Source organism: Vespula vulgaris, chromosome 11 (assembly GCF_905475345.1).
Source record: "Vespula vulgaris chromosome 11, iyVesVulg1.1, whole genome shotgun sequence".
Classification (NCBI taxonomy): domain Eukaryota; kingdom Metazoa; phylum Arthropoda; class Insecta; order Hymenoptera; family Vespidae; genus Vespula; species Vespula vulgaris.
The window spans coordinates 1,734,421-1,745,000 of record NC_066596.1 but is presented as its reverse complement, the minus strand read 5'-3'; the positions used below and the strand labels follow the sequence as shown (position 1 = coordinate 1,745,000).

Sequence of the window (10,580 nt, the reverse complement as noted above, 5' to 3'; positions counted from 1 at the left end):
GCATTGGTGTATCACTGGTGTTTAAAAAAAAAGCGGAAGTTTTAAAGCTTTTCCGGCATATATCAATTCTCATCCTTGTTTTTCCTTGACATCATTTCCGGGAGTTCTTGAGAATTTTCAAATATTTTTGAAATTGAATGAAAACCATAGCATTGTTTATTTTTTATTTTTCCCTTCTCTCCTTTTTATTTTGCTTTTCTTTTCTTTTCTGTTTTTTTTTCTCTTTTTTTTTTTTATTATCATTGAATCAGTAGATGCGCAGAATTTTCATAACCGACGTTGAAAAACATTTTACGAGTAATATTTTTTATCTTTTTTTTTCCGAGAACGCGATCATATAAATTGCTTTATTAAAAAAATAGGAGCACACAAGCGCGCACATATATATAATATGATTAGAAACAATTAATCGATTAATACGATTTATTAAGATAGTATTTTAATTAATCATATTTTGAAGTAATTTACTTAAGACGTATTCTATAAAATTTATTTGTTATCAAGATAATGAATTATATACGAACAATAATATTGAATTAAACGGAAGAAAAAAAAAATAGAAAAGAAAAATAGAACACAAATAATTCTTATACCTTTCATTTCTTTAAAAACTCTTCTAAAAAGAAAAAGAAAGAAAGAAAAAATGAACATTACATCAAGAATCGATATCCTATATTCATCATCGCATAAACACACTAAAAACTATTACTCAAAATAAACTAATTAATCAGATCAATTAACTTTCGCATATTTAAATCTCCCACTAACATTAGAAACAATCGACATTTAATAAGTTATACAATTTATCTGCTTATCATAGAAATCGTGAATTAATTATAAATAACAATGGAAAAAAAAAAGAAAAAGAAAAAACTAAAAAAGAAAGAAAAATAAAAAAAGAAAAGAGAAAGACCTAATAATGTTTGAAAAAAGTTTCAAGATTTTCTTTGATCGTTAAACTTCCTAGAGAAAATCATAATTCAATCCTTGAATATTCGGAATCTTGTATATATTATCGCGTTATTTCGCCTCTTATTACTTAATATAATACTTAAAGCAAAGAAGAAAATCGGAACGATGTTTATACCTCAGGGCGAATGGACTTCGTAATGCGGGAACTCGTGAAACGCGATTAAACGCCGATAAACACAGTAGGATACAATAGTTAAATTCTGCATGTGTGAACATATATGAACCTAGGTGTTCATAAACCTATAGATTATATACATATACATATACACGCACGTATGCATATATATATATATATATATATATATATATATATATATATGTATATATATATATATACACACACATATCGTTCGTCTATCATCAACGTATATATGACCTATCGTTCACGTAAACGCAATGATAGAATAAACCGATCAAACGGGACAGAAATCAATTTACTGCATCGTACACCGTTCAGGTTAATAACATTATAAGTAATTAGACAATCATGTCGTGCAAACACGATTCTACATGCTCGCTAAACATTGATTTTAATTTTTGCCAATCGTAATTGCCCTTTAGAGAATTATCAAGTGAGATTATTGGCAGGTAGCCGTTGATCGTTAATGAATTTTCCGAATTATATCTACGAGCTTCTATTGAAATTATTTTACAATAATAATTGTATATATATTTAGTTATATATCATTATCTAGTTATATATCTATATATCTATCTATCTCTTTATAGGTATATATATATGTATGTATATTTCTAAAAAGTAGCATTTTATTAAATAAATAGAAATTCAATGAAAATTATGCCGATTTTATCTTAATTAAATTTTGTTTTAAATCGAAGTTTATATTATTTTATATATATATTTTTCTCTCTCTCTCTCTTCTCCATTACTTATTTTCAAATATGGAAATTTTTATTTTCCTTTTATTTAATTTTCCCTTCAAACATTCTGAAAACCAAACTTTCATTAATTCGAAATGAAATGAAAAATACCAAAATGTTTCTTCCTTTATATATATATATATATATATATATATATATATATATATATAAAATTAATTAATTTTATTTTCTTTTTTTTATATATATATATTAAAACATTATTTGCTTATTTTCAGATAAAACGTTCCATTTATTTTCTTAATATATCTGAGAGATTTTTGTGAAGAGAGAAAACCTTTCGTTAATTCAAAATTGAAAATAAAAAAAGAACATTCTAATTTCTTATTTCCCTTTCTTTTTTTTTTAATATAAATTTTCCGATTAATATTAGATGCACAAAGAAATGAAAAACTTTATAATCGTTCATCAATTTTTATGTTCACTGTACAAACAATTTACACCATACAAACAACACAACTTTTTCTCAGATATTGCATCCTCCCCTCTACTTCTCTTCTGTTACTATCCACGAATAAAAAATTTCATGCGTCCGTACTCTCATTTTTTATTATTATTATTATTATTTTTTTTTATGTTTACCTTACTTTTCCAATTAGAGTTCAGAAACGATGCGAATGGAACGGAACAGAGTGGGGCGGGGGTTAAAGTTGAGGAAGTCTTTTCTGTTTCTTTTTTTATGTCTTTTTTCTGTGATATGTAGCTACGACGAGTATATACAAACGCTTTAATATTTCGCCATAACGAACTTTTTAATACTTCGTTCTTGTAACTAAACTTCGAATTAGGATGTATTAGAGGATCGTATCTCGTTGTACGTAGAATGTAAAAATAAATTGAACGATCGTTTTTCTTTCTTGTTTCTTTTTTTCTTTTCTTTTCTTTTTTGTATTTTTTCTTTTTTTTTTTTTTAATCTACTCGTTTCTTCGACGAGCTTGAAAATTGTTCGAGAAAAATCGATTAGAAAGTTTCAAGTGCTATGCTTAAAGAAAAATCTTATGAAATAAGAAAAAAAAAGAATGAGAGAGAGAGAGAGAGAGAGAGAGAAAGAGAGAAAGAGAGAAAAAGATTTATTCGTTTTCGAATTCGTTTCGAATGAAACGTACGAAAAAGTTAGATAGTCCCTTCTCACTGAGTATTCTCACTGGAATTTCAACTGTAAGATAACTTATTATCCGATCGAACGTCAGAAAACATGATGGCTTGAGATTAATGTCGTTAAAGTACGAGATCAACTTTCTACGAGGTCGCTCGTAATCGTTCTGGAAAGTAATGTAACTCGTTTGTAAAGATTGTACCGTAATTTAAACGACGAAAGTTGAGCGATTAGTATCATCGTAAAAAATAAAAAACAAAATAAAAAAATTTTGATATTTTTTCCCTTATTATTAAAATTTGCATCACAAGTTAAAGGATCGGAGAGAGTACGTTGTATCATTATCGAAAAAATATATATACCCATTAAAATGTTAAATCAAACGTATATTATTATTAATTTTGATACAATGAGTTCATTGTATTTTTTTTTACATTACAAAAAGAAAAGAAAAGAAAAAAATGTAATGAAATGTGAAATTAAATATATTTCTTGTTATTATTTTTTTTTGTATAATTATACGATTTCGATAAAATTGGACGGTCAGTATTATTATAAAAAATATAAAATCAAATGTATTATTCTTTATAGAAGTTAAATTTTTTAATTAAAATTAGATTAGTATGTTGTATAATTATATATATAAAAATCTATAATAAGACATAGAATTAAAAATGTTCAACGTTATTACAGCATCTTAACAAACTGTTCATATTGCTAATAATAACTAGGCATAAATGCTTAAGTGAATAAGTGCGTAAGTACTTAAATTTTCTGAATGACATAAGAAGGTCGGTTGATTAGCTTTTTAAAAGATTAATCGTTTCATTGATAGATTTTAAAATATGAAGATAGGTATTTCGAATATTACTATTCATTATTATTTATAAATTTAACTGTATATAATCTAATATTATTTTCTGTGTATTAAAAAAAAAGAGAACATTACATCATATCATATCTTTTTTATCGCAATAAAAGACATATAAAAATAAAAACAGAAAACAAAATTCTTTATTTAAACATTTAAAGAATATCTTCAACTATCTTATCGATAAAAGAATAAAAAAAAAGAATTTCATACTTTGACAATTTCGTGACCTGAAAAGATAAAAGAAATAAAATAAAATGAAACGAAAATATAATATAATATTATATTCTTTTATCGATATTAGGAACGTAGAAAGAACAAAAAATTTAATAGAAAGCAAGACTGTATATTTAATTAATTAAAAAAAATGTTTCTAACTGTTCCGTCGATAAAAGGAAGAAAAAACAAAAAGAAAGAAAAAGAAAATGAAAAACGAATTCGTTATAATCTCTCGACGTTTATTCTTACATATGCTTTTGTATACGAAATTCGATTTCACCCTTCCCATCGTTGAACTTCTCTCTTCTATTCTCTATTTTGAAATCTACCATCACGTACGAGGAGCTAGGAAACTGTATTATACGGTGGATGGACGAACGAACGAACGAACGAACGAATGAACGAACGAACGAGAAAGAAATCGTAAAATAAAAGAACACTAGGTGTACTGTCAAGGCTAAATATTTTGTTACACGTAGCAGTTTTCAAGCACGTCTCACCTTTAACTTCGTTTAGTTCTCTTTCTCTCTCTCTCTCTCTCTCTGTCCATCTCTTTTCTCTATTTTATTCGTATCGAAAGAAACAGAAACGACAACGAATCAGTAGTAACAGGAATAGTGGCAATAAAATTCTTTAAGTTTTCAACAATGTTCACAGAGAGAACATTAAAGTCGACGTATAACAAACTAATAGGTTAATAAATGATGAAACTTTTTCAAGAGATAAAAACTTCAACAAACTTTATCGAAAGAAAACGAAAAGCGAGAAATAAAGACAGGCAGAGAGAAAGAGAGAGAGAGAGAGAGAGAAATAAATTGAAGTAGATTAATTAAAATATTATTAATATTCGTATTAGATTAAATATAAAAATAATATGTAAGTGTCTATATAAATTTTATTGTGTTAATAGTAGTTTCATTATTTGGATTAGTCGAAAAATGTATCGTGATGATCAATGTATGTAAAAGATAGAGAGAAAGAAAGAGAGAAAGAGAGAGAGAGAGAGAGAGGAAGGAAGGAAGAGAAATTCACTTTAATTAATAATTATTACTAATATTCATTCACTATAAAACATCAATATATATATATATATATATATATATATATATATATATATAAACTATATTCTTATTATTAATCTCATTTGTAGTTTCATTAAGAAATGTAATATTAATCGATATGTAGAAAACAAAGAGAGAGAGAGAGAGAAAGAGAATACAATCAAATTAGATTAATGATTATTGAAAACATTAATTCAACATTAATGATAAAAATGATCAAATTTGTGAAGATGTGCACGAAAGAGAGAGGGAAAGAGAGAGAGAGAGAGAGGGAAATAAATTGAATGAAATGAATAATTACATACATTGCTAACGATCATTTAACATATTGAACTCAAACAAATAATATACGTATAAACTATATTATTAATATTAGCTTAATGTTTTGATTTCCTTAAAGAAAAAAAAAAGAAAGAAAGAAAGAAAAAAGAAAAGAAAAGGAAAAAGGGAGTAATCCTATCCCCTTGTTAAATATATGAAAATAAGTAAAGAATGATATAAAGAGAAAGAAGAAAAGAAAATTGCATTCACGGAAGGTAATGTAATAATATGGTTGCTACCTTAATGGCAACGTTCCCTTCCCAGGATCGGTACTATAGATCAGTATGTAGGACGCATATTTGTGGTTAAAGCTTGAGGCAATATACGATTGCCAAATGCCAAGTTCGCATGATGCAACTTTTAGCTACCTCTTTATTTCTTTTTCTATTTTGGCTGATCTCCACAAAACATTTAAATGTGTCCAGTTAACTTGATGTATTGTAAGAATATATTTATATACGTTTGTGTATATACGTTTCGCTTAATGCAATGTAAATTTCAATGGTAGGAAAAATATTTTAATAATATAAAAAAAAAAAAAAAGAAAAGAAAAATGATTTATTTCAAAGAATTGCGAATTACTTTCTAGTATAAACTTCTCGTTTCTTTTTACTTTTTGCTTTACTTTGTTTTGTTTCCTCTTTCTTCCCTTTTGACTCCGAATTCGAAAGTACGAACAATACGATGCTTTTTTTTTAGTTTGAAAAAAAAGAAAATAGAAAAGAAAAAGAAATTATGACAAAATAGGAAACGATTTTCATTTCATAGAATTATTATATTTGTTTTGGAAATTAATTTTTCTTTTCATTCTTCGATAAATTTGAAGGGATAAATACAACGTTGATCCTAATTAGTAAAGTGTAAATTAAATCGGAGCGCACCATATGTGCAAATATTTAAACATATCTTACGTCTACATATAAGTTATCAACACATGTGCACAAATATGCATACGCATCTGTTACATATATACATGTGATACACGTTAAAATATGTATCTGTATATGTTACATATATACACACATACGGAGATACATATAAATTATCGATATAATCAAGTTATCAAATATATTATACATTACACAGAGAGATATACAAGATATCAAAATATATAGAATTACGTGTAAGTACATATACGTAGATATAAACATACACGTTGTAAATGTAGATATAGATATAAGTAAGAAGATTAAAGCGTATGTATATGTAAGTATATACATTAAAAAAAAAAATTACACTTATCTCAAGATATCTTAAAGCGAACAATTTTTGTATTAAAAATCATGTTAAATTACCGTAGGTAATCGATATCGATATTGGCTCGATTTAAAAAATACGATTTAACACACGTACGCGCTAGAAAATCTCAGCGAAACAAGCTGCAATAGATTTTATAAAACTTCTTTGCCACTGAAAATTCTCTTCGAATCGTTCTCGATAAAATCTATATCTCGAAAACTTTTCCATCGTAGCCTTTTTGTTGTCTTTTTCCTTTCAACGAATTCCCACGCGTCGTTATTTCAAACGTATAAAGAATGAACAAGCATATATATGTATGTATGTATGTATGTATGTATATATGTACATAAGATGTATGTATGTACTTATTCTGATTTTGAGAAGATATCTCGAAATTTCTTTCGTCATTTTTACAAATTAAAATTATGATGAATAACGTAATTGATAAATTATGTAATAAAATTATAATGATTAATATGACGAATAATTATTCGATATATATATATATATATATATATATATATATATATATACATGTGTATGTATTATATATAATAGAAAAATGGGTAAACAGAAAAATATTAGTATGTCAGCAATCGAATAAGCAAGAGTAATACATACGTATGTAAATAAACAAGTTAATAAATGAGCAAAATAATAAATATAATACATAAGAAAAAAGAATAAATAATAGAATAAGTAAGCAGAGCAACACACACATATATATATGCATATATGCGCAAAAAATACAAGAGAAATATAAAAGCAAATTAATAAACAAGTAAATAAAAAATAAATAAGCAAAATAACAAACACATAGAAACAAATATAACAATATAACATATATTATAAAAAAAGAAAGACTAAAAAGATGAGATACAATTCCATCGTAGAAAAAATAAAATACATCTAAAATAAGATAAAGAATACAAATTGTTGAATAAATAACAAATATATATGAAAAGAGATAAAGAACTACAAAGATAACAAGACACAGTTTCGTTGGAAAAGTGAAGAAAAAGAAAAAGAAAAAGAAGAAGAAAAAAAGAAAAGAAAAACAAAGAGAAAGAAAGAATCGTAGATACACATATTATCGAAAATACATATTGTCGAAACATTTTCAAACAAAAATGGAAACACGAAAGTAGTAAAGCGAAGGTTTAAAGATAGTTTTAGAGAACTCGTGGGTGTTCTCCTATTAAATACAACGTGGATGAGAACAAACGCTTTTACCGAACTATTCACTAACTGTTAAACGCACGTACTATGCTAACGGGATCATTAATTCTCGGTGTAATGATCACCATTTTGTTTGTCGTTATCAATGTTATCAACGACGACGACGACGACGACGACGACGACGACGACGACGACGACGACGATGACGACGACGATGATGACGATAATGACGACAATGACGAGACTTTGTTACTTGTGTCCTCGAAAACTCTCTGATGTGAATCGATGATCAGCAGTCACATGCTCATTGCGTCTCCTCTGATTATCGCTAATGTTATTGTAGGTCAATGATAATGTGATACCATTCAAAGGACAACTACGTAATATCTGTATGTTAATAGATGCGTATACTCAAACACCCTTGAAATCAGACAACATTGTTTACATTGTAAGAATATTGTTTACGATATAGGAAAACAGTTCCGATAACTTATTGTGTAGATATCATTCTTCGTAATTATTATTTTTCATAAATTTCATTTGTTTGCTTATATTATTCATTTCTTGAATATCATAATTATCATGTGATCATTTATACGTGCGTATATGTATATATATATATAGTTGAAAAGAAATTTGTTTAATAAGATTTTATACGAAAATTAGATATGTATGTATATTTGTATGTGTGTGTATGTGTAAAATATTGTTCGAATAATTTCTTAATAAATATCAGAAAAATTTAATTCGTTTGATATTTTTCTTCACTATAATAATTAATCATTGTTATTTCTACATTTATTTACGTATCCATTGATGATGATTAATTAATTAAATTAAGTATCACGTCGACGGTGACGTCACAGTCAGCTAAAGATTAATTTCAATGAATAAATAAATAAAATTACGTTATACGAAGCGCGTGAAAAGTTAATAATAATAAAAGATTTTTCTTTTGTTGTAACGCCGATGAAATAAGTATATATTACGCGATATAATTTCCTTTAAAATAATATCGATTTGTTAATTATTATACTTTCGCATAGATATTATATATATTAAAATAATCGACTTGGGAATAATGTAATGAATAACTTTGAAGAACTCACGGTTATACGTCCTCTCCCTTGGGCAGCTGTTCAAAGACTATCCGATTGTATATGATAAAGTAAGACACAACCCTGAGTCGCGACCTTCTCTTCTTACACAAGAACCTTGAAACGGCTGTATTCTCAAAACAATCATAAATTCTCAGCTCACTCGTAACGACATTTGTTTTGCTTATTCTTTTTAATATTGATTTAATCGTAAATTTATTATATATATATATATATATATATATATATATGTATATATATTAATTAAAAAAAAATATAATTAGGGTTATAATGTAGTATCATAATTAATATAATACAAATAAATTAAATAATATTATAATATATCGATATTATTATTATTATTATTATTATTATTATTATTTAATATATAATATAATAGTATATGTATTTATTATATAAAGTATTATATAATGTAATATAATTATATCATTCTGTATAATAATTATTATATAATATAATTTAATATTATATTATATATTAATTATTTCTATAAATGTAATTATAATTATAAATAAATTCGAATCTATTTAACGCTATTTTGTACGATTTAGTTATGCGACTATTTAGTTACAGTTAGAATGAAATTACTGGTTATAAAAGAGAGAGAGAGAGAGAGAGAGAGAGAGAGAGAAAAGTGAAAAAAAGAGAGGAAAGAGAGAGAAAGAGAGAGAGAGAGAGAGAGAGAGAGAGAGAGAGAGAGAGAAGATCGTTTACTCAGTCTCGATTTAAGCCACGTCTTTTAATTATCCTTCGTTAAACTTCACCATTTAAACGTGGAATCACGATAGAAAGTCATAAAGTTTTCTGTGAGAAGAAGGTACGATCTAAGCGTATCTCAAGCTTATCTCACAGTGACTTAATATTTCATGTCACGAGTATATATTACAGCGAACGTTCGCTTTTCGTTTACGCAATAATTCATAAAGAAAATTTAGTAGCTCACCACGAAAACGGAACTTTTGAATATTCCAAAAGAAATCTTACAGAAACGTGTACTTATTTACATATACTTTAAAAAACTTTGAATTGATAAAGTTCAATGGAAAAAAATTCTTTTATAACAAAGTTGTATATTGATAAATCTTATCGAATAAAGAATTTTTTCATTTCAATAATGATATTCCCGATAATATTTGTTTGTGTATACAAATTTGAATGATAACGGATCATTGAAAAATTAAAGAAGATTACGAATTCTTTTTATATATATATATATATATATATATATATATATATATATATATATATATATATGTAGAAAGAAGTGTAACGTTTGGAATTATTTTTTACACTTTCTTGTACAACAACTTTTCATAGAATATTAATTTATTAATATATATATAGGGTGAGATAGTAACTTTGATCATTCTGAATATCTCCGTCTTCTTTTTAAAGATATGGAGAAACTTTGTTCACAAAAGTTGTACGATACGAAGGGGATTGCGATATGATAATAATAATGCTTTTGGTGGACGCATAGAAGACATAGAATTCAATTGTATTCTTTTTTTTTTTTTTGATAGATTCATGTGTATTTGATTACATTGGTTACATGGTCGATGCAGCTCGACATTCTTTAAAGAAAAACATTAAGCTTTGTATG

General features: G+C 26.1%; 1 protein-coding gene and 1 long non-coding RNA gene across 12 annotated transcripts in view; one reads left to right on the top strand and one right to left on the bottom strand.

Moving 5' to 3' along the window:
• LOC127067615 (octopamine receptor beta-3R-like) overlaps positions 1-10,580 on the bottom strand; it is a 128,968-nt gene that overhangs the window by 17,805 nt on the left and 100,583 nt on the right. The window contains exon 4 of one of the 11 annotated variants that reach the window (XR_007782675.1): positions 8,969-9,073. The exons of the other annotated variants lie outside the window; for them this stretch is intronic. The gene's annotated coding sequence lies outside the window, so the exon portion shown is untranslated. The remainder of the gene's footprint in view (positions 1-8,968; positions 9,074-10,580) is intronic. 11 annotated transcript variants of the gene reach the window in all.
• Positions 1-10,580, top strand: part of LOC127067626 (uncharacterized) — a 101,256-nt gene that overhangs the window by 27,503 nt on the left and 63,173 nt on the right. The window lies entirely within an intron of this gene.